This window comes from Mus caroli, unplaced genomic scaffold, assembly GCF_978045245.1.
Source record: "Mus caroli unplaced genomic scaffold, Mus_caroli_1 scaffold_3, whole genome shotgun sequence".
NCBI classification, from domain to species: domain Eukaryota; kingdom Metazoa; phylum Chordata; class Mammalia; order Rodentia; family Muridae; genus Mus; species Mus caroli.
The window spans coordinates 52,156,864-52,179,212 of NW_028227258.1; the positions used below are offsets into that span (position 1 = coordinate 52,156,864).

A 22,349-nucleotide genomic window follows, 5' to 3' on the forward strand; every position below is an offset into this window, starting at 1 on the left:
CCCAGACCCCCATTCCATAACCCTCTTACTCCAAGCCATAGCCCCCAGGGATAACTCAGAGGGTCTAGGAGATGGAGACCTGTGTTGTCTTTCTCTCTGTGCAATTAGACTCCAGCTGTCTTTGCTTGAAGATCCTAAAGCCCTCTTGGTACTAAGGCCCTTCTCTGAAGCCAGAGCCCTGCTGTAGCTTGCACACTTTAGAAGACTTCCTCACTGCCACTGGATCCTCAGAGAAATGCCAGCGATTGGCCAAACCCAGTGGCCTTCCTGCTACAGACCCGGGCTTCCTCAAAGGAAGGACCACTGGGTAGGGTGTCAAATGTGCAGGTAAGGATTAGCTGAGGCTCCTGACAAGACATCTCTGCAGCCCAGCAGGTCCAGGTTCCGGGTCAAGGGGGGCTTCTTTGGGGAATCCTTTGCCTCTATTCCAGAAGGCCGTGTGGAGTGGGTGGGCTCTTTCTGTGGGAGTGAAGGCCGGGTGTTGACCTGAGAGAGAGAGAGAGAGAGAGAGAAATGGCTGCTGGCACCATGGCCCTTACCCTACCCAGGCCCCCAGAACAGCGTGCATCACTCACTGGCCAAGCATGTTGCACCCGCACCCCTAGCTGAAGTTTATGGGAGGTCTGCAGGAGATGCAAGGGCAGATTTCCTTGGGGACACTGATGTAGGGACAGTGGTGACAGAGCAGGTGCCTCTAGGGAGATTCCAGACAGAGGAAAGAAGGAGGCAGGCAGGAATGCTTTTGCCATGAGCTGTCCCTTCCCAAATCGAGTGGGTGGAGCTGAAGATGTGCTGAGTAATGTCCTCAAGAGACTGCCAGGAGGAGGAGGATGTGTGACCCTTGATGGGCCCAAGTGCCAATGAAATCACTCTCCATGGCCTCAGCTCCTCCAGGGGTCATGATGACATGGTGCTCTCCTGAGGCAAACTCCTAAAGACTTCTGGCTCCTTAGACATGATCCCTTCCTTCCTTCTTTCCTTCACAAATAGTTGAATGTGATGCTTGGGGGGCAGTGCTAATACATGCATTCTGAACAGCCAGCAGTGCCTTAGCATGCAGATGTGCGACACAGAGAGAGGATGGTCTTTCTTAAAGAAAGAATGGGAGAGAATGGGAAAGGACATTTCGGGCAAATGTCAGGTGACATTGCAGGGCCAGGGCAACTGAAGGAGGCAGATGCAGACAGGACCTGTAAATGTGGTACAGCCTGTGCCGTAGAGGCTTTGCCAGTCCTCTTGATGTTGGGTGAGAAGGGAGCAGGGACCTTGGTCTCATGGGCAGAGTAGAAGCCTGACTCAGCAGTGGTATTTACCACCCCACACCTCAGTTTCCTCATCTGTGTAACGGGGTGACCATGGTTCTGGGGTTTCTGTAAGAACACAGTGTGACGTTGCTTTATAAACTGTAAGCAGCTTTACAGCCCGGAGGCATCCTTGGGTAACACTTCGCCACGCAGCCTCAGCACCCAGGCACCCTCAGCATTGACCTTTTGGAGCGCTATTTCCTGAGGAAAGGCCCTGTGAGGCCTCTCTCACCCAGCCATGTTAGTTCTCAGGCACTGGGTGATGTTGATGCTTTGACGTTTCCCGTTCACTCTTTGGGGTTCCTTTCTTTGAAACTAGGTTACCACCAACCTGAGGTCTTAGAACCCAGTTGCAGAAAGTCAGAGGCAAGAGACTGAGACCGAACTGAATCTTCAGACTAGGCACGGAGGGGTGCAGGAGTAGGATTAGCCTGCTAATGGTGGGGCAGGGATTTGTGGTAAAGCAGGACAGTGAGTGGCAGGTGAGTGAGGCCAGGGGCAGTCAGTATCAGTCAGACCTTCCTGAGTCAAACTAGACTCAGGAAGAGAGTCTGCCTCCACCCTGTCCCCAAGCTCAGCATCTTCACTGTTGGCACTCCTGAGAAAGCCGAGGTGGGATTTAAATCATGGTCATGCGTGCCTTTAACACCAGCATTTGGGAGCTCTGTGAGTTTGAGGCCAGCGTGGTCTACAGGGTGAGCTCCAGAACAGCCAGGGCTACAAGGAGAACCCCTACCCCGAGAGAGAGAGAGAGAGAGAGAGAGAGAGAGAGAGAGAGAGAGAGAGAGAGAGAGAGAGAGAGAGAGAGAGAGAGAAGAAAAAAGAGAGCAGAGTTGGAGCAGGGAGGAAAGGGTTCCTTGGTTCCACTTGACTCCTGGGGCCTCTTTTCAGACCAGCTTGGCCCATGCTATAGTTGTTGGATCAGATTTTGTTCTCCTTAGCTCCCAGAGTCACTGGGCCCTGCCTGGACATGTCACTAGTGACCAGTGACTAAGCCAACTCTTTTCTTTTCTTTTCTTTTCTTTTCTTTTCTTTTCTTTTCTTTTCTTTTCTTTTCTTTTCTTTTCTTTTCTTTCCTTTCCTTTCCTTTCCTTTCCTTTCCTTTCCTTTCCTTTCCTTTCCTTTCCTTTCCTTGTCTTGTCTTGTCTTGTCTTGTCTTGTCTTGTCTTGTCTTGTCTTGTCTTGTCTCATCTCGTCTCGTCTCTTCTCTTCTTTTCTGCTAGAGGGTTGGGTCCACTTGCCACTGAACTCTGGTTCACAGGGGGTCTTGCCTCCACATGAGACCAAGTCCTTGGTACCCAGCTGGCTCCTGCAGGTCTTCCTTGTCTGTGCCACTGGTCCCAAGTTCTCTTTGCCAGTAGCACCATAGTACCAGAACAGAACTGGACTTAGTGACTCTTAGCACTGAGTAGGCTCCATAAATATTTGTTGAATGGAATTCATGCCTCTGGTTGGGATTTTCCACTGTAGCCAAAGGGCTGCTCCCAACCCTGCCATGGTCAGGCCTGTTGGAGTCCACCCTTTGTATGTCCACTGTTACTTCTCCTCACCACACCCATTCCTCCTCATAGCCATCCTCTAGGATGCTCCTCAGAGCCACAGACTCCCTGTGGGCCCATGGCTGCCCGAGAACTCTGTCGCCCCACCCTCCATGGGCTTCTTGACCTCTGCCTTCTGTTTATTCCTTGTTTTTCCCCTTTCTGCACATGTCTCAGTGGCGTGGCTGAAGAAATCAAGCCCAAAGCAGAATCTACCAGAGCCCTACAGAGCCCTGGCCAAGGGAGATGATAATCTTGCCAATGGCCACAGAACAAGTACCATGGCTAGCTTTCAAGCCCCGGTGACCTGGCTCCCCAGGCTTTTAACCCTTACATGCAAAGTTTGAGGAACATCTCCACGGAGATTTGATGAGGACTAAATAAGACCAATTACAGGAGGCTGCCTTGGAAACTATAAAAATCACTGTGTGAGCATTAATCAGTTGTAAAATACTTTAGAAACAGCCAAATTCTGTTAGTTGAGTACTTGCAAGTGGCTCTGTTGCTTCCAAGCAAACCATGAACGGAACACTTGCCTTTCTTTTTCTCCTTTTCAGTTGAATAAGTCATAATGACTCTGGCTTGGCGGTTCGTGATGCTGGCTTATGTCTATGCTTATCATTGCCCCATCTATTCTCCTCTGACTACATGGTGTCTCTTCCCTGGAGCCCCTCCTTCCTGTTTCCTAGTCTCTTACGAACAGCCAAAGCACTGTCACAGCACGTGATGGCGTCTCAGCCACACTGTGTTGCTTCTTGCCACCTTCGATCTTGCATCCATCCTTCTTGAAGCTGCTAGAAAACTCAGTTTGGCTACTGCCCTTCTGATGAGGGCCCAAGGACCTAGTTTATAGCCAATGGGACATGGCAGGAAGTTAGAATAGGAAGTGGGATTATGGGGAAAAGGACGGCCAAATCCGTTGTTATTCACTGATGATACAATTGCATACCTAGCAAACCCTGGAGATTTCACTGAAAGGCAAATATAGCTCATGACTTTTCTAGTTGGCTGCAAAATAACAATTGACACTTATGTAGAGGGGAGCTCCTGCCAGCCCCATCGTGAGTGATCTGCGTATGCTCCCCAGCTCCCCTCCGCTCGCTCTCTTCATTTTGCAGGCAAGAAAACCGAGGCCCCGGGCGGCTGGGCGGCTGGGTGCAGAGCAAGAGGTCTGGCTGTTGTGCCTCTGTGCTTAGTTGCCCTGTCACCAACGGCTGTGCTGTGCGCCAGCCATTCTTCCTCACAAAAATGTGTTAGGAGGAAAAGACATGGCCACCAGAGCCATCGGAAATGCTGGCATGTGCCTCGTTGTCACCTGTGTCCCAGGCAGAGGCTCTACCTACCACCAGAGTCTAGTGAAGCCTTTTACAAAGTTGTTATCAATTTCTGCCCTTTATGCCACTAACAACAAGGGCTCTATCTAGGAATCGCTTGGAAAGTAATGCTCGCTGCAATAGTCACCAAGCCTTCCTTTCTGGGGACACGTTTGGTGCACTGCAGCCTGTTTACAAAGGTCAGCTCTGCCTTCAGCAGACAGCGCTTGACTTACACTTTTATGTTGAAAGTCCTGCCCCCAACTGAGGAATTATTGGCAACTGATAGCTAATGAGCAAGGAGAAGTCCTTTTATTTTTAGGAATTTGGACCCTGGGAGGTTGGCCACACTCCAGTGGATAGCCCCAAAGGAACAGCCCAAATTAGATTTGAAGGATTAAAAAAAAACAAAATAAAAAAGAGGACTCAAAATTGGGTGCGTAGGGAAGAGGGATGTGAATCTGGGAGGAGCTGGGTGAGGGGACGTGAATATGCTCAAAATGCATTGTCTAAAATTCTCGGAGAACAAAAATACTTTTTAAAAAGTCGTAAGACATTAAAAGAGACTTCTCGAAGTTAGATGTTTCAGGCAAAGAGCAGCAGCAGAGATCCTCTAGCGTCTGCTGGGCCCCGGGGAGGCGCTGCTGGGCCCCCGGGGTGGCGCTGCTGGGCCCTGGGGCAGCGCTGCTAGCGCCATCTTGGGTTGTCTGGGCTGAGACAGTATCCCTTCTTCCCTAGTCAATTTTAGGGCATGGAGAGAGTGTTGAAAGACCCACCACTTCTTGCCTGATTAAGTTCTGGCCTGTGGTTTTTCTGTCCAGGGGAAGAGAAGGAAACGCTGATCAGGAGCTTTGAACGTGTGCCCAGAGTGTTAGGAAGCGCCATAAGTCATCTTGCTTAATCCCAGCCATAACCTTATAGAATAAGTGTTATCAACCCCACTCTGCTGGGAGGGAGTTTAGGGTTCCAGGTTTGAGGAGCTCTTGGCAGATTGACTGCTCGGCTAGAACACACACAGTCTGTGGGTGGACCACCGTTGCTGCAGTCTAATCTGGATTGGGGGCGGGGGTGTTGGTGGAGTAAGGTGTCTCATCAAAACTAACAGAAAAGTGGCTGGAGAAGGATGCAGCTGGGGTTGAAGGATTCTTGGGGCATGGGTCTAGGGAAATAGTCAGTACCTCTAAGGATTCCTGACCTCCTCTAGGATGTCACTGGCGCACTAGTAGGAGTACACGGATCCCCATCAGACTGAGCATGCTCTGTCTGAGCCTGTCTGCAGCATGGGTTGGCCCACTGGGACCCAGATCAGTGGCTTCCTGGCTAAGAGCCTTAGCTACATCTGAGGACCAGAGCTGAACCTCAGCGCCTATCGCTTGGGCCAAGTTAGATGGCAGGGATACTGATGGGATAAACAGGGAAGAAGGAGTTTGGATTTGGTCCCTGATGTTGGGCCTGTGGACTCAGCCTGACTTCCAGGAGGCACAGAGGTGATAGGGACTCAGATGCAGCCTGGATCCTCTCTGGTCCCAGCTGTCTCTGATTCACATGTAAATCCCAGGGGCCTCTTCAAGGCTGGAAGCTTGGCAAGAGTGGGACTGGGTGAGAAAAGAAGCTAGAGAGAGGCATACAGTAGGGCTGGAAACATGAGCTGTGTGGGCGATGGAGGGACATGCTTAGCTAGCAGACCAACATTTGTTGGTATTGTACACGATCCAAGAGTGCTAGGCATGTGTGTGGATGCACACACATTGGTATGTGTATGTGTGAAGGCGGTGTTGGATCCCCTGGAACTGAAGTCACAGGTAATTGTGAGCTGCCTGATGTGGTTGTTGGGAACTAAACTTGGTCCTTTATAAGCACAGTATGGGCTCTTAACTGCCGAGTCACCTTTCTTTAACTGCTGAGTCACCTCTCTTTAACTGCCAAGTCACCTCTCCAGCCTCAGGGTGTTGAGTCTCCTATGCATATCATCATTCTGAAACCTCATCACCACTTCAGGGGCAGGCACCCTTATTACTCCCATTGCTCTGATAAAGAACCAGAGGCTTATCAGAACCATGAGCCTGTATGTCTGTGTCTGCTACATCACAGACTCACAGAGTCTAGTGACCGGAAGCAGGGCAGACTGGCTAGTCCAGGATTGAGATCATCCAGCCCTGGTTTCCTCCATTCCTGTACTGATTCTTTCAACCTGCCTTCACGACTACATACACCCCGACTGGTTGGGTCTGTCCCTTGTAGGCAGTCTCCTGCAGTGCTCTTTTCTGTGCTCTCTGGAGGAAAGCTGAAGGTTTATACTGACATGGAAATGAGTCACGGAAGGGAAGGACTGGAGACACTTAGGAAAGAACCCCTCCTGTGGTCCTGGTCACTTAATAGATGGGAGAAGGTAATGGGAGAAAGAGTCTAAAAGATTAGTGGCCTGACGGATGAGACACTGACCTCCTTAAATGTCCTCTCAAGGATCATGTGTTAAAGGTTTGTTCCCAAGAGAATGTGATGGTGCTAATGGGACCTGGTAAAAGGGAGGTAACTAACTCACTGTGGGTGTACTCTTGACAGAGCCATTGGATCTCTGATCTTTCTCCCCTCTTTTTGCTTCCTGGATACAGAAAGATAAGCAGTGTTCTCCTGCCATGTGTTCTACTACTGGTCCAAAGGCAGGAACGCAAAATAGCCAGGAACTGAAACCATGAGTCAGAACAACAAAAAAAGTTCATCTTATAAGTCCGTCTCAGGTATTCTCTCACAGCGACAGAAAACTGACTGAAAATGTTCATTAGTAAGACCGAGATCATAACTTTAACACCCCTGTTTTGCTAAATCTGGATGGTTACCCTGGATGTGGAAGTTCTGAGGAAATGGTAAAGTTATTCAATTATAAGAGTATTCGTATGATTTCAGGAATGTGTGTTTTATGAGAGAACAAAGCCTTGAGCCAAGAGATGAGGACTTAACTAGCAAGGGCGTCTTCCTGGGCACAGAAAGTCCCTACTGTTTTTCCAAAAACATACCTAACATCCCACAGCTGGCTGGTAGATGCCTTCCGTGAGGCCAGAAACCAGGATGAGCTGGTAAAAGATCCTTGTGAGGAACCTCAAGGCCAGGCCCTGAACCTCCAGAGGTTCTTTTTAAGGGCAGAAAGTCCTGCTTTCAGAACTGAGCCTGTGTGCCCAGGAGGCTTCCCCTAAGAGAGGGGCTTCCTGTAATCGACTGACACTCATGCCGTGTCACTGCAGCTGTGCGAGCTGGTCTCCACAGACCAGTGGACAGACAGATGGGAAACAACAAAGCTGGGTTCCTCCTGGAAGGCACAGCTTTTGCTTTCCTTGAACAGCCTGGTGGCCTTCCTGGCAGCGAAGACCTCAGAGCTCTGAGAGAGGCACAGTGGGGCTTTCTAATGTAGCTTTGTCAGAGCAAGCACACATCTGTATGTATATGTAAGCACACATACAAAATTGAACACATTCAAATGTGTGCATGTACATGCCCACCAAGAGTAGACTCAGGAATAGGTTGGGTATGTCTCATTATTTTATTTTTATTTATTTTTAATTTTTGCATTGTTTATTTGAGGGAAGATCTAGCTATATAGCCTTGGCTCACTCTGTAGACAGGGCTGGCCTTGAACTCACAGAGATCTGTCTGCCTCTGCCTCCCTAGTGCTGGGATTAAAGGCCCAGGCCACCGGATCCAGCATCATTTTGCTTTTAAGACAGGGCATTACTACACAGCCCCAAACTTGCAGTCTTCCTGTCTGAGCTTCCCAAGTGCTGGGACTTCAGGTGTGTTTTGCCATGCCTGGAAAAGCAAATGAGTTCTCTCTCTCTCTCTCTCTCTCTCTCTCTCTCTCTCTCTCTCTCTCTCTCAAAAGGTTTTTATTTGTTTATTTGTTTTTAATGAGTGTTTTGCTTGCATGTACATCTATCCAACCATGTCTTCCCTATTCCCGATTTCTTGAAGCTGTCAGAAGAGGCCATTGGATTGCCTGCAACTGGGAATGGTTGTGAACCACCATGTGAGTTCTGGAAGCCAAAAGTGGGTCCTGTGTAAGAGCAATCCCGAAGCATCCCTGCAGCCCCAAATTGACTATTTTAAACATCCTTGTTTTCATGAAATAATGTCAGATATTTAAAAACGTTTGTCTGATTAACAGAGGGTTAAAATATAATGGAAATATTTCTAAAGCCTTAAAAAAAAAACTAGTCCCAAATAGTCCATTGCATTCATTTCAAACTGGCTTGGGACTTTGGCATTTTTTAAAATGAGGTTTATTTTTGGAGCTCCCAGGTGATTTTTCTCAGGGCTGACTTAGCCAGTGGCCCTCTGCTAGGAATCTGCTTTTGCTATTGCATTGGTGTGATTGTTTGGTAGCACAATGTTTCTCTTTAAGGGTGACACGTTCCATTCTGACTGATGATAGCCGTTAGGAGAGCTTTGGTCCAGAGGCTTGCAGTATTAAGAATACAAATGCATTTTATGTTACAGTCCAGAACACATAACACATGTAGTCAGCTGCTGCAATGAGGATCTAGAAAGACTCTCAAAGCTCCGTGTTAAAGGCTTCAAGTTTGGCACTACTGGACCACAGTGGAAACTTGAAGAGGTGGACCCTAGTGAGAAGGCTCTATGTCATTGGAAAGTGACCTCCAAGGAAGTTTTAGGCTCCCAGTCTCTTTCTGCAGTGGGAGGCATTACTGTGAAAATAGCTCTGACATTCAAAGAGACTGGAACTTTTGCTGGGCTTCAGAGACAGTGTGAGTGATGCACCTTGAAGTCACTTGAAGCTTGGAGTTATTATTCCTAGTGTGTTTGTTCTGTTTGTTTAATTGTGTAACATTGTTTTTCCTAGGAGAGAACAATGTAACAACCAACCTTACTTGCTGGGGATTTCCCATATGACAAACTCTTACAACCTAAACTGATGCATAGCAGTCATCTTGAATTATGTACTCTCCCGAGAGACCCAGGGAGCAATGTATATGTGTTTGCATGTGTGCTATGTCAGCTATTTGTTGAAAGCAACATATAGGTGGAAAAGCAGCCTTATAAAACAAATATCACCTGTAAGTGCTGGCTGAAGCATTTGGATATTTTGTGAAGGTGTTTGTTTGTTTGTTGTCTGGGTCGGCTGGGGTCAGTTGGAGTCAGTGACTCAGTCCCTTGTACAACTATGTTAATGATCTCTATAAAATATCCCGTGTGATGCTTTCTATGCTGCTCGATAAACACAGAACAAAGCCCTTTGTTGGAGACATACACAGACAGACATAGGGATAGACAGATTCACAAGGCACATTCAGGCAGACACAGATTCTGACCCATACAACAGACAGACTGGAGACAGCAGAAGACACAGGGGAAGAGAATCAGAGACTTCAAATCTGGATTTGATTTTGGTTAAATGAGTCCAAGTGAAAGTATTTTTAATTTATTTTCCTTAATGTGGCACCAACATATTATTGGTGACTTTGAGTTTATGATTAACACATTCAAACTGCTGGGCCTTTCTCTCTCTTTTCCTGGCCAGGAGATAAGTGTCTCCCTCCACCACATGTTTGCACTGTGGTATGTTGCCTCACCATAAGCCCAAAGGCAATGGTGTCTGATAAGCAACGGACTAAAGATTTTCAAACCGTTAATCAGTATATTCACAGCGTCATGTAGCCATCACTACAGTGAATTCCAGAACATTTATCCTTTTTAAAACAAACTTGCTACCTATTAGCAATGCACATTAATTTTTCTTCAGGATACCACTTCCATCTCTAAATTATCAGTATTCTACTTTCTATTTCCATGTCCATCAAAGGGCAAGTGAGCCCTTTCTCTTTATAAGTTAACATCTCTCTAGTATGTGCTACAGTGGTAGGAAGCTGACGAACATTCCAGTTGAGGCAAAAGCTCATGAACTGACACCCCACCTTCCTCAATGTGACACCGTCGTCACACTTTTCAGCTACTCCATCGTGGCAGCAAAACTGCTTACCACCAGTCAGGGAAGAGATAAGTGCAGAACTCAAGAGTGGGGGTGTAGCACATGATTCATCAATCACCAGGGACTGGAAACCCAAGCCACAGCACAGCAGAAACACTGATGAGAACAGGAGTTAACAAAGATAGAGAGAAATTAGAAAGTCTGCCCTGCTGATGGAACGTAGTGGTGCAGATTCTGTGGAAATCAGTCGAGCAGTTCCTCAAAAAGATAAACAGAGTTGTCGTATGAGCCATCAGTTCCACTCCTGGGTGTGTACATGCAAGATAAACCAGTCTTTATTTTTTCCTCAAACCCAGTGTGTGAGCCTTCATAGGAGGATTATTTATGATAGCCGACAAGACAAAACAAATCACACGTCTACCAGCCAGATAAACAAAGTGTGGTATATCATCTATACGGTGGAACACTGGTCAGCAATGAAGATAAGGGAGGAGCTGGCCCATGCTGCAAAGCTGGTGGGCTCTGAAAACGATGCCACCGAAGCTGTACAGGGTAGTCCACATGGGTGGCACTGTAAGTAGCCTGTGGACCAGTGAGCCATGGAGGCAGAGGAGACAATGGGCCATTCGAGGAAGAGGGAGCCAGCGATTGGAGGAAACTATTACTCATTAGAAAGATCAGTGAACATCTGCAATCATCTAAGCCAGTGCTAAAAAAAGAAAATCAGAGACTCAGTGCTTAACCACTGCTTAACCACTGAAAACAAAGTGCCACTGAAAACAAGTGCTTGGAGAAATTGAACAGGGCATGATCTTTGCTATAAACAGATGCACATTTGGGGCGTAGTCTTCACAAGCACCAAGGAGAGCTTCCCCCTGCCTTAGTGCAGACGGCTAGCCAGCCATGGGCCTTCTCGTGGCTGAACCTGTTACTCATAACAATCAGTGGGCGCTGGTACCCAGGGTGAGCTCTAGGAGAAGGGGGCTCCTGGGAGCCCACACTGCAGTGCTTCTTCAGCTCACGAGGCACGTGACTTTGAACTAGAAGCCCCTAAGACATGTTTGCTGACTCCTTGGTCCCCTGCTAAACCCTGTTCACAGTGCGGGCATCGTACCTTCTATAGCCTGTGCCCCTTTGTCTGTGGTTCCCTGTGCTTAGCAAATGCTCGCTTCAGAACTCCCTTCAGCCCTGCCTCCTTCAGTCAGGAACTTGCTTCATACCCCCTTGTCCCCCATACCAGGAGTCAGACTCACCTTGCCCTCTCCATCCAGGACTTACCTCTGCCATCCTTATGGATGTGAGTGACCTTCCGCTCCTTCTCCATCCTTTACTCCCATCCTGATCTCCTCTGCCTTCTTTCCTGTATGCTGCTTGCCTGTGCTGGTTCCATGCAGCAAAGCAATGCTTGTAATGTCCACACTCTGACAGTGTCTGCAGAGCCTGGGCCCAGCCTCTGAATGTGTGCTGAATGACCACAGACTGGCTTGGCCTACAGACAGTGCTCTTTGCCTTGCTTGCTCTGTATCTCATTTATACTAATTCTTAAAGGAAAACAAAAAACAAACAAACAAAACTGATGGGGGGGGGTAGCTAGTGAGCCAACCCTGAAAGCTATCCTTGAAAATCTGGTAAAGGCTGTGTGGGTGACCTGTGTTGAGTTACCTCCTAAGAGGTGGGAGATATGAGCAGTTGTTGTCTGACACGCGTGTTCATACCCCAGGGATCACACGGATCCCACGAGCCTTCTTTACTCCTGGAAGCTTCTCCAGCACTTATTGCCAAGGGTCATCGCCAACCTTACAGAGCTGATGCCTGTCACAGTCTCCAGCAGAAGAGAGACTGGGAAACACTTGTCACTTCTGTCTGATTGCCTCTCTGGCTTCCTTCTGATGGAGGGAAGCTTCTCTGGGCCTACCTGTGCTGACTGAACATTTTTTTACCTTGTGAGAAGACAGAAAGTAGATCCTGCCAAGAACTATAGGAACCGTCCACAAGCACACCAGCCATTCTTCATTTGTCAGACAGGTGGAGGCGGGGTGAGCAGGTGGCAGGGGCAGGGGCAGGGGAAGAATAGGAGGGGAGGCAGTTTCTTAGGATTTGGGAGCAAGGCAGACAGTTGGCATGCGGTAGTTTCCCTGCATCTTGGCTGCAGCAGGAACCCAGGTTGCTTGTTACCAAGGACACAATTGATGCTGGATTAAAAAAGAGTCATGTGTGAAGAGAACCCTGGGGGGATTCTGGTTGTCTATTGTAGAGCTCTGGGTCACAGGCAGTCACCCTGTACACTGGGAACAGAAGGAGCGGTGGTGGAAGGGTCCTGTGGAAGGTGTTGACAGCTCAAACACACTGCAGGTGTCAGTGAAAGGGACACGCACCGTGCTCAGCACTGCGCTGAGGCCACTGGACACACTGTGCAAATGAATCAGGGCCCTCGACTCCCACGCCTCTGCCTAAGCTTCTTCAGGAAGTCTTGTGCATTCACTGCTATTTAGACTTCGCAGTTTCAGTAGCTATTTTCAGCAGTAGCGACCTCCAATCTGCCCCTCATGACTTGGCCTGGGGAATGCCAGGAATTTGGTGGTATGGATGCTAACTAGTAGATAGACTTGTCTTACCTTACCCACTCACCCACCCTTATGATGGCAATAGTTGACTATGCTTTCTTACTGAGCTCTAAGATAACCACTTTGAGTGGTTCCACTGAGATCTCTGGAACTGGCCTTAGCTTGGATTCACTCATATTTCTTTCAAGCACTAACAAGATTTACTTGTAATAAAAAAAAAAGGCTTAAAAGGAAGTCATTCACAAAAGGCCACATATTGATCTATCATGGTTCTGTGAAGTGTCTAGAATTTATAATTCTACAGAAACAGAAAGTACATTAGTGATTGCCTAGGGCTTGGTGAACGGGGACCTGGAGGAAAAGGGAGAGTAACTGGCTGGCACTGAGTAGTTAGTTTGTTTTAGGAGGAATAGAAATGTTCTACAGTTGAGAATATAATGTATGCATGAATATATATATATATATATATATATATATATATATATATACATTGAATCATACAAACTTGATGGGTGAATTGTACAGTATATAAATTATCTCCTAATAAAACTGTTAGAAAACAAAGAATACTCTAGGAACTTATAAAATCTGACATTACTGTAACATCTAAGCATGTGATGTTTTTCTCCAGTTCCCTGTTGCTGTGTTGTTGTATTTTACCAAAGGATCAATCCATGACAGATTGAAAAAGACAAAAAGTGGATCCCAACACCACTAAGGCAATGCTCGAGTGTACTTAGTTATTGAAAAATGTGAGGTTTTCATAATTTAAAAGAATCCAATTTTCAGAAACAAAATTGATTTTGTTACCTGATAATGAGTTTCGAAATGGATTTTGGCAATATTGTAGCAACCATATCTATAGGTTCTGTGTGTATGGATTTAACCAATGGGTAAGGTAAGACAAGTCTATCTACTAGTTGGCACCCAAACCGCCAAATTCCTGGCATTTCCCAGGCCAAGTCATGAGGGGCGGATTGGAGGTCGCTATAGCTACTGAAACTGCAATAATCTTTGCGAATAAGAGAAAAAAAAAGAAAAAATGCATCTGTACTGAACACATGCAGACTTTTGTTCTTGTCTTGGCTCCCTAAAGAATACAGTGTAACAATTTATCCTCATAGCATTTACACCCATGGGTATTATGGGTAATTTGAGAGAGGACTCAAAGTATCTGGGAGGACGTGCACATGTGAAACACAAACTCTATGTCCGTCTACATAAGGAGCCTGATGTACCTATAGTATTCACTGGGGCTCCTGAAAGTGACGACTCTCATAGGCTAGGAGGGCTGTATTGAAATAGACTGTCCTGGAGCATAGCACCCCTACAGTAGATCTTTGCAAACAATCCTTGAGGATAAACAAAACCCTTAGCCAAACTCCTGCTCTGCCTTACTGCCTCCATCACATGTCCCCACTCAAGTCCTCCGGTTCACCCATGCCAACATCAACCCAGCTCTGATTCAGCATCCTGCAAACGAAGCTCACTCTGTCCACAAGTGATAGCACTCCATGGCCATCCTCCTGGAAAATGCCTTGCTCTCTCTTCTCCATGTTATAGCTTAGGACCCACCTCCTTGGTACTGGACCAGCTTCCCCTTTGCTCCTTCAAGCCTTGCTCCAGCCAAGTCTTTAAAAATAACCCTTACGCAGCATGGCAATCACATGCCTGTCAGTCTGCCCCAAGAGACTCATGAACTTCCTGAGACAGCTGTGACTTCACCTCTGCATCCTGGTATTTGCCAAGGGATACATGGCAATTGGTTGAAGAAGAAATATTGTGTAGTTCACCCCAGTTTGGGTGATAATCTGGATGTATCCTGTTAGCCAGATAGGGCTGGATCTCCAAGTAAAATCTTGCCCATCTATATCCTTGGCTTGAACTCTCCCTTCCCTGTGTTTCTCAACCACATCACCCAGCACAGTTGGCTTCCATGGCAACCCCCGTTTCCATTCAGCTCAGTACTTCTGTCTTCCATTTTTGTGCTAGCTGCCTCCTCTCTCACATTAGTCATTTGGGGTCACATTTAATACCTCCTTTAGGTTTTACAGTCATCCTATCATCTCCAAGCTCCTTGGACTTGAGAAAGTCTTCCTTTTCTCTGTGACTCTTGGGGTGAAATGTTAGCTTCCAAGCCTTTCCTCCTCTGCAATACTTGACCTAAAACGTTGTATCCAGCTGAACCCAAGCTAATATCTGTTTATGACACGTAATAATATGTTAATGTGTTCACACACGCAATCCTTCCTTGTACACGACCATTTAGTGATATTAACTTCAAAGATCAAATTACAGTTTGGGTTGTGAGCCTGGCTTTCAATGGCTGAGCCATAGGCTGGGGAAATGGCTCAGTGGGTAAGAACTCTAGCTGCTCTTTCAGAGGACACCAGTTCAATTCCTAATATCCACATGGCAGCTCACAACTGTCTGTAGCACCAGTTCCAGGGGATACAACACCTAAGACATACACTAAGGCAAAACACTAATGTATACTTTTTTAAAAAGGCAGATGGAACTAAGCCCCATCTGGCCACAGTTTTGCCCTAGCCAGAGGGAATCTCCCTTCCATTACTAATACTCACTTTCAAGAGGGGTGTGGATTGGTTTGTTTTCATAGAAGTAATGAATCTACCATAGAGCGCTTAGGAGCAGGGTATACGGGGCTGGATGTGTGAGCTGGCACCCTGGCTCCCGTGTTTCCCAGCTATGTGAGCTTGTGCCTGTCTACTCTTGGTTCCTTCTCCTGTTTTTGTAAACAGTGATAGCATTTGTACACATGCCTTAGAGCTTCTGTAAGGACTGAGTAAATCAACCAACCACCGCCAATGAGAAGGACCTGCACATGGTGCCTGAATACAACTAAGTTCTCAGTAAAGTTAAGCTATAGTCTTAGCTGTGTTTGTTACCTCTCCTGCATGTGATCACTAAAGATCTGAGGAAAGAAGGCAGAAATTGGCTCCTTGTGCTAGGCCTTGCTTTTTGTGCTAGGCCTTGCTTTTGTGTGTGTGTGTGTGTGTGTGTGTGTATGTGGATACATGACACCTCATTTAATTTTTATAGTCATCCTATGAGGTGATACTTCTTACCCATTTTACAGGGTTTTGTCTGTTTCTATTTTGTTTTTGAGACAAGATCACACACTGTTTGTTAGCCCAAGTTGGCTTTAAACTCACAATGCTCCTCCTGCCTCAGCCTCCTGAGTTCTGGGATCACAGGTGTGAACCACCAGACCAGATCCTATTTTGAATTTTAAGCAGAAACATCAGGTTAAAAAAATACACCAAAGAATTCCTCTGTTAATTCGGGACAAAACAATTGATGATTAATAATTCTGTCAACACTTTCTCTACCCTGAGATCAAAGAGCCATTGAGTAAGAGGTGATACTTGACTACCCACCCGAGGCATGAGAGCCCTGGCTGGCACTGCCTCCTGAACAGGCTCTCCCTGTTTACAGAGACCCTTGTCGGCTCTCTACTCCTTGTAGCCTCTAATCCTCTGGACAGCCCTTCTGAGAAAGAAATTTTAATGCTTCCAAATTACATCCAGGGACCTCAACCAAGCCAGGTAGCCAATGAGGGACAGAGCAACTCTTGGAACTCGGGTCCTGAGGTCATTGCTGTTGTCCTCAGGTAGTCCCTCCCAGTTCTCTGCAGCCATGGCATTGCACTGCAGACCTCTGTGTGGGCCTGGGTGCTTTCCCAGGGGAAGACACTGCCAGGGTCCGGTGTTGAGCTTAGCCCAGAAAGCTCCAGCCATGAGTCCACATACATTGTTAGGGCAGCTGGGCTGGACGATGACAAAAGTCACCCATTTGCACTCTTATATGGGTGAGGAGGTGTCCACAGCTATTCCTGGGTATTCAATAGGCTGAGATAGAAAGAGTGTAGATTCAAGGCCTGCCTGGGCTACATGAGTGCAGGTCTACCTTGTATTATTTTTTTTTAATGAAATAGAAAAAGATAGAGTTATGGAGTGTGAAGGAAAAACAGTGAAAGGAAGAGGAAGGATTCTTTTGACGGGCAGAGATGTAGCTCAGTGGCAGCGTGCTTGCCGAGCATGCGCAATGCGCCAGGTTTGATCTCCAGTGCCACAGGGGAAAAAAACGGAAAGATAAAAAAATAATAAACAATTGACTTCCTCCCTCCCTCCCTCCCTCCCTCCCTCCCTCCCTCCCTCCCTCCCTCCCTCATTTCTTTCTTTCTTCCCTTCACTTTCCTCCCTTATGGTTTTTTGTTTGGTTGGTTTTTTTATTTTTATTTTTTTTGGGGGGGGTTGGTTGTTTTGTTTGTTTTTGGTTTTGCCCTGATGGATTTCCATCCGTGGCCCTCAGGCAGAACCATGCTAGCTCATCTGAGATGACCTTGTACTTTGAGTCCAAAAAAGGGAAGGGATGGGAATATTGATCCCTTCCCTTCTAGTTGATATTCACTATTAATTAGTTTAATCCCACTGGTTCTGGCTAATACTTTCTTACAGGTCACGTGAAGTCGGGATGTGCAGATAAAACCACAGATGCTTTATTCCCCCTTGTTGATAAATTAGCTCTCAGTCACTAGAACACAATAATAGAGAAGGCAACTTTATTTATTTCTTTAAACTTTTTATTGGCTCTTTGTGAATTTCACATCATGTACCCCAATTCCACTCATCTCCCCACCCCTTACAAAGAAAAATTTAAAAAACAAACAAAAAAGAAAAACAAGAAACCAACCCATCTCACCGTGGAAGCTGCTGTGTGTCACAGCGTCACACAGTACACGTTTTGTCCACACATCTTCACTTTCAAATGTTCATTGCAATGAGCCATTGGTCTGGTTCCAGGCCTCTGGCTTCTGCTATACTATCAGTACTGGATTCTTATCCGGACTTGTCTCTGCTGTCCTGTTGTTGCCCCTGTGTCCTGGAGTTCCTGCAGCATTGGATCTGTAGGACCGGCCCCCTCACACCCCCCAGCAGTTCTTAGATGGGGTAGATGTTGGGGTGGGCCAACTCAAAGTCCTGACTCTGGGCCTTGGTGGTAGCTGAGTTGCTCATCCTGCCAGCTCTCCTGCACCCCCTTTACCAGGGCCAGCTCCCCAGCACCACCAGCCAGCTCCCCCACTGCTGCAGCTGGCAAGGGACAGGGACAGCTCTCCTGCTCTCAGGGCAGCTCACCCTCGCCATACTACCAGGCCCAGCTCTACTTTGCTCTACCAGATGAGGTGCAGGATCTGCTCCCCAGAGTGCTGCAACCACCAAGGGCCGGTGTGAGCTCTGCACAGTCCTTAGATATCAACATGGTCCCAGGTGGCAGCCAGACCAGGGACATCCTCATGACCCTTGGTGGTAATGTGATCCACAGACATGGACACAGACCCCTGCTGCTGCATGACCATGGACCCAGACATGGCTTTCAGTGGCAGCACTGGCCAGTACTTCAACATGGCATCAAATCAGGCTATTCCCTTCCACCCTTGCATCTCCAGTTCTGCCTCTCTCCTAGTACTCAAACTGCTCCACTTCTCTTTCTGTCCCTTCTCTCCACCACGGACTTGCACATCACAGTGGCTCCAGCTGTGGGCGGGCCCCATGGAGGGCAGGCCCCTGGGTGTCTTCCATCTGTCCCCTTTTTGTTTATTTTTGAGGTTGAATTTTGATCACAACTTTTCTCCCGTCCCTTTCCTCCCTCCAAACCACGCACATGTCAGCAGCGCTGACTGGACTCAAAAGGCTATTAATAATAATTTTAAAAAGAAGACGCAAAGTTGGGAGGGTGATGGGAGGGTGGTGCTAGGAAGAGGAGGGAGTGGTGGTGGCTGGCTACATACAGGTCAATAGGTGTTATATAAATGCATGACATCTTCAGAGAATAAAAGATGTTAGCGCTAGAGAGATGGCTCAGCAGTCGGGAACCAGTATTGTTCTTGAAGAGGACCAGAGTTTGGTTTCTAGCTCATATACTAGGGCCTCACCCCGTCTGTAACTCCAGCTCCGGGAGATCTGATACCTTCTTGCCTCCCTAGATACCACATGTGCATCACATGTGCACAAACACACACAGAATTAAAACTAAAATAAATCTTTATTTATTAAAAATATTATTTTATGGGTGTGGGAGTGCACAACTTTAATCTGAGAACTTGGGAGGCAGAGGCAGATGGATCTCTGTGAGTTCAAGGCCAACCTAGTAAGTTGCAGGACAACCTTGTCTCCAATATACATATACGCATGCATGCATTCACACACACACACATGCACACACGTATACTTTTAATACAGTTTCTAGAATTCCCTTCTATATATAGTTTGGAGTTGACCTTTCCCACCAGAGATCTCTCTGGGAGATTTTGGAAGTAAAAGAGTAGTGTTATGTGGTGGGGCAGGCACCAGGCACTGTTGAAGCTCTGCACACTTCTCTGCTGGGTCACCTTGATGCAAAGGCCATGGGCACTGCACCTGCTGACCCACTTCTGTCCCTCTAACTCCCCAGTGGTGCATATTTAATGTCTTTGTGAGGAAAGGCGCTCCTGGGAAGGAACGGTTTGGAAACCTGAGATGCAGCATTCCATGTTTAATAGAGTTAGACAGTGTCCTGGAAACTTCTCACAGAACACTGTGCATCTCCCCAGAATATCACTTATGCGAATCGTATGATTTTCCCATTAAATACTTCGGTGGCCTGAATTTTTCTATGGGAAGACTTGATGAGTGAGCTGTGTTACGAGTGCACCATTGTCAACAGTTGCCGTGGTTACCGCTTTTTGAGTCACCACAACCTATTTGAGTTAGCCTTGGTGGCTAGGTGGCAACACTCCCAGCCTTTCCCCGTGTGAGTTGCTCTCAAGCCAACCAACCCCTCCAGCTGAGTCTTATGATGGGTTTTACGGCTGCAGCTTCACCTCTACACTGCTCACCCTAATAGCTCATCTTCAGGCTTCCGGTTCATCATGCCAACTGTCCTGACGACCTTGATTAGTTGTCTTCACCCACTTGCATCTACCAGATCTGTACATCTGACCAAAAAGAGAACAAAAGAAAAAATACTTACTGGTTAATTCAGATTAGAGTGATATGGCTTTCTTCCAAGCCAGCACCAGCCTGTCAGTCTGACTGGAGGTGAAGCTGTCTAGAGACCTCATACGTTAGCTGTAGACAAAGTCATGTTTCAGCTGGAGCCACAGAAATATGGTAAGGTTCCATCAGTTTAGTATTTTCCTGACTCGTTACAAGAAACAAGACACCTGCACAGTAAACCTAACCAGTGTAACTTGTCTTACAAGTTTAAGATCCAGATAAGAGACACATATTTTATTTTCCAGATTAATCTCTTAAATCCATGCATGCTCAAATCAAGTAGTTGTCTGGGCTGCTTTACAACATATTACAAAGTTGATTAAAAAAATACAACAAAATAAAAACAAAACTAAAAACCACGAACACATTATGCTAAATTCTGGAAGCTAGGGTGTAGCAGGTCACTTCCTTCTGAGACTTCAAGAGACAGTCCGTGCTCTGCCCAGCCTTGCTCTGGGCTGCTGGCAGCCCTTGGCATTCCTTGGCCTGCAGGCCCCTTATGATTGCTTCTTCCTCTGCTCAGTAGGTCTTCTACTTGGAGCCTTCCTATTTCCTCTTATTGCAAGGGGTAGCAGTTGCATTAGACTTAGAGATAACACTAACCATTCCCTCTCCTTGGCTTTGCTTGATTAGTTGGTTCTCACTGAAGGAATGGGAATCTCTCTCCTCAGTTGCTGCCAGCTGTGTTGCTGTTGGAACCTGAAGGCTTCATCTAGCCTCACTAAACCGATATTAATACTGAGGTTAGCATCCCCAGTGTGAGTCTGAGACAAGAATGCTGCGTGCTTGCTTGGGCTCCTGGAGCAGATGGACTGGGAGGATTTTTTTCAGCCTTAGTTGCATGAATAAGAGGACAATCAGGCCACCATTTTTCCCTTAGGAGAACAAGTATTCAGAAAGGTTTAGGCCCATGGAGAGCAGAGCAGGGGTCAAACCCTGGTGTTTCTGCTTTCATTTTGCACATGCATCTTTTAGTTACATCACCATTCGTTTTTACACTATCCCACTTCAGTATTCTTTTTTTTTTAATTTGGATTTATTTATTTATTTATTTATTATATGTAAATACACTGTAGCTGACTTCAGACACTCCAGAAGAGGGAGTCAGATCTCGTTGCAGATGGTTGTGAGCCACCATGTGGTTGCTGGGATTTGAACTCTGGACCTTCGGAAGATCAGTCAGGTGCTCTTACTCACTGAGCCAACTCACCAGCCCCCTACTCCAGTATTCTTGAAATGTGCTCCAGTCACTGTCTTAAGCCTGCAGTCACTGGGTTCCAGGAACAACAGGACATATTGACAACCATCTCTGTGACAAAGGACTGTTTCTGTCTTTACGCCCTTTTGCCTTTATGCCTTTATGCCCCAACTCTGAGCACTGGTGAGCCTGACCATCTCTCAAATGAGGACAATTATCTCTGATGAGGGGGCAGCACTCTGCAGAGGTAATACCTTAGGAGAAGTCTAAAGAAATAAAGACTTTTCCAATCTACCAGTACAAAAACCAGAACCAGAACCCAGGCAATCAGGCTACACGGTGAACAAGTTCACTTCATTCTGTAAGCCTCTTGCCCTCTGTTCCAATTGTACTTCAGTTCACCTAAACCTCTTATCACTCCCCTGAAAATGGACTTTGGGAAGGGTCATTGGACAGCTTTATTTGTTTCTCTTCCCAATGTGCACACTGATTAAATCTCTTTTTGTCACCATTACTCACCTTTAATTGGCAAATTGAGAAGAGTGGCTCCATTGGGATTTCTGAAGCCAGACCTTCCACCCCCAAACTCTCATAACTAGAGAGCCCATGATGGTTTTTGGTGGAAGTCATGTGTGATGCGGGTATGTACACCTCAGTCCAGGTGAAATCTGATAATACATCATGGAAATTAGCTCTGATTTCTTCTCCCTGAGAAGGCTCCTTGCCCTGTGGAATTTTGCCAAGTTGTTTCCAGCATTTAGCATTTCACACCAAGAAATACAGATAACAGCTTCCATCAAGCCACGAGTTAGGAGGAAAAGCCACAGCTCACCCTCAGGTACGGTGTAGATGCCCACATCCCCCTGGCAGAAGAAGAATGTTCCTGCCATTGTTCTACGGACAGACTTCCTCCAAGGAAACTGGCTGTCTTCATCTTGCTTGCTGGCAACTTTCAAATGGAAGCTCATTGAAGCAGAAAATTTTTTACATTCCACTTTCTAGGCACTCTGTTGCAAATCTAGTCCAGATTCATAGCATTAATTAATCTCAACTTTGGAAGTCAGAGGTCCTTAGATTTACTCCATTTGCACATTCTTGCTCTTTGAAGGCAGACTAACATTTCACACGTCCTAGGTATTGGGCTTCTTGCCCAAGCTTCTCAGAAACTGTGGATGATGCTCTACAGTTGTGTGCCCAAGTTCTAATGAGATTCATCTGAAGTCGAAGCACAATCGGTGTGAGCAGACTCCTCCCCAGCTTCAGTGCTGACCTCCAACCTGACGTCTTCCCTCTGGAATTGCCTTTACTGCTTTCCGGTGGGAGAATTACTCCTCTTGAGGGAGAACAACCTGATGTATGAAAAATGCTGCCTCCTCCAGTTTGTACGGAGTCTGGCTTGCCCTGGCTGTTTTCTTGCTTCAAATAATTAAAAAAAA

At 46.7% G+C, this 22,349-nt stretch overlaps 1 long non-coding RNA gene across 4 annotated transcripts in view; it reads right to left on the bottom strand.

Moving 5' to 3' along the window:
- Nucleotides 1-398: 398 nt before the first annotated feature.
- The window catches only part of LOC110291498 (uncharacterized), a 133,360-nt gene continuing 111,409 nt past the window's right edge, over nucleotides 399-22,349 (bottom strand). For 3 of the 4 annotated variants that reach the window (XR_015046683.1, XR_015046685.1, XR_003836223.2), the window contains one exon: nucleotides 18,762-19,654. This is a non-coding gene — a long non-coding RNA (uncharacterized LOC110291498). Of the gene's footprint in view, nucleotides 487-18,761; nucleotides 19,655-22,349 lie in introns of those variants that run through there. The other variant, XR_015046684.1, reaches the window with a different exon arrangement.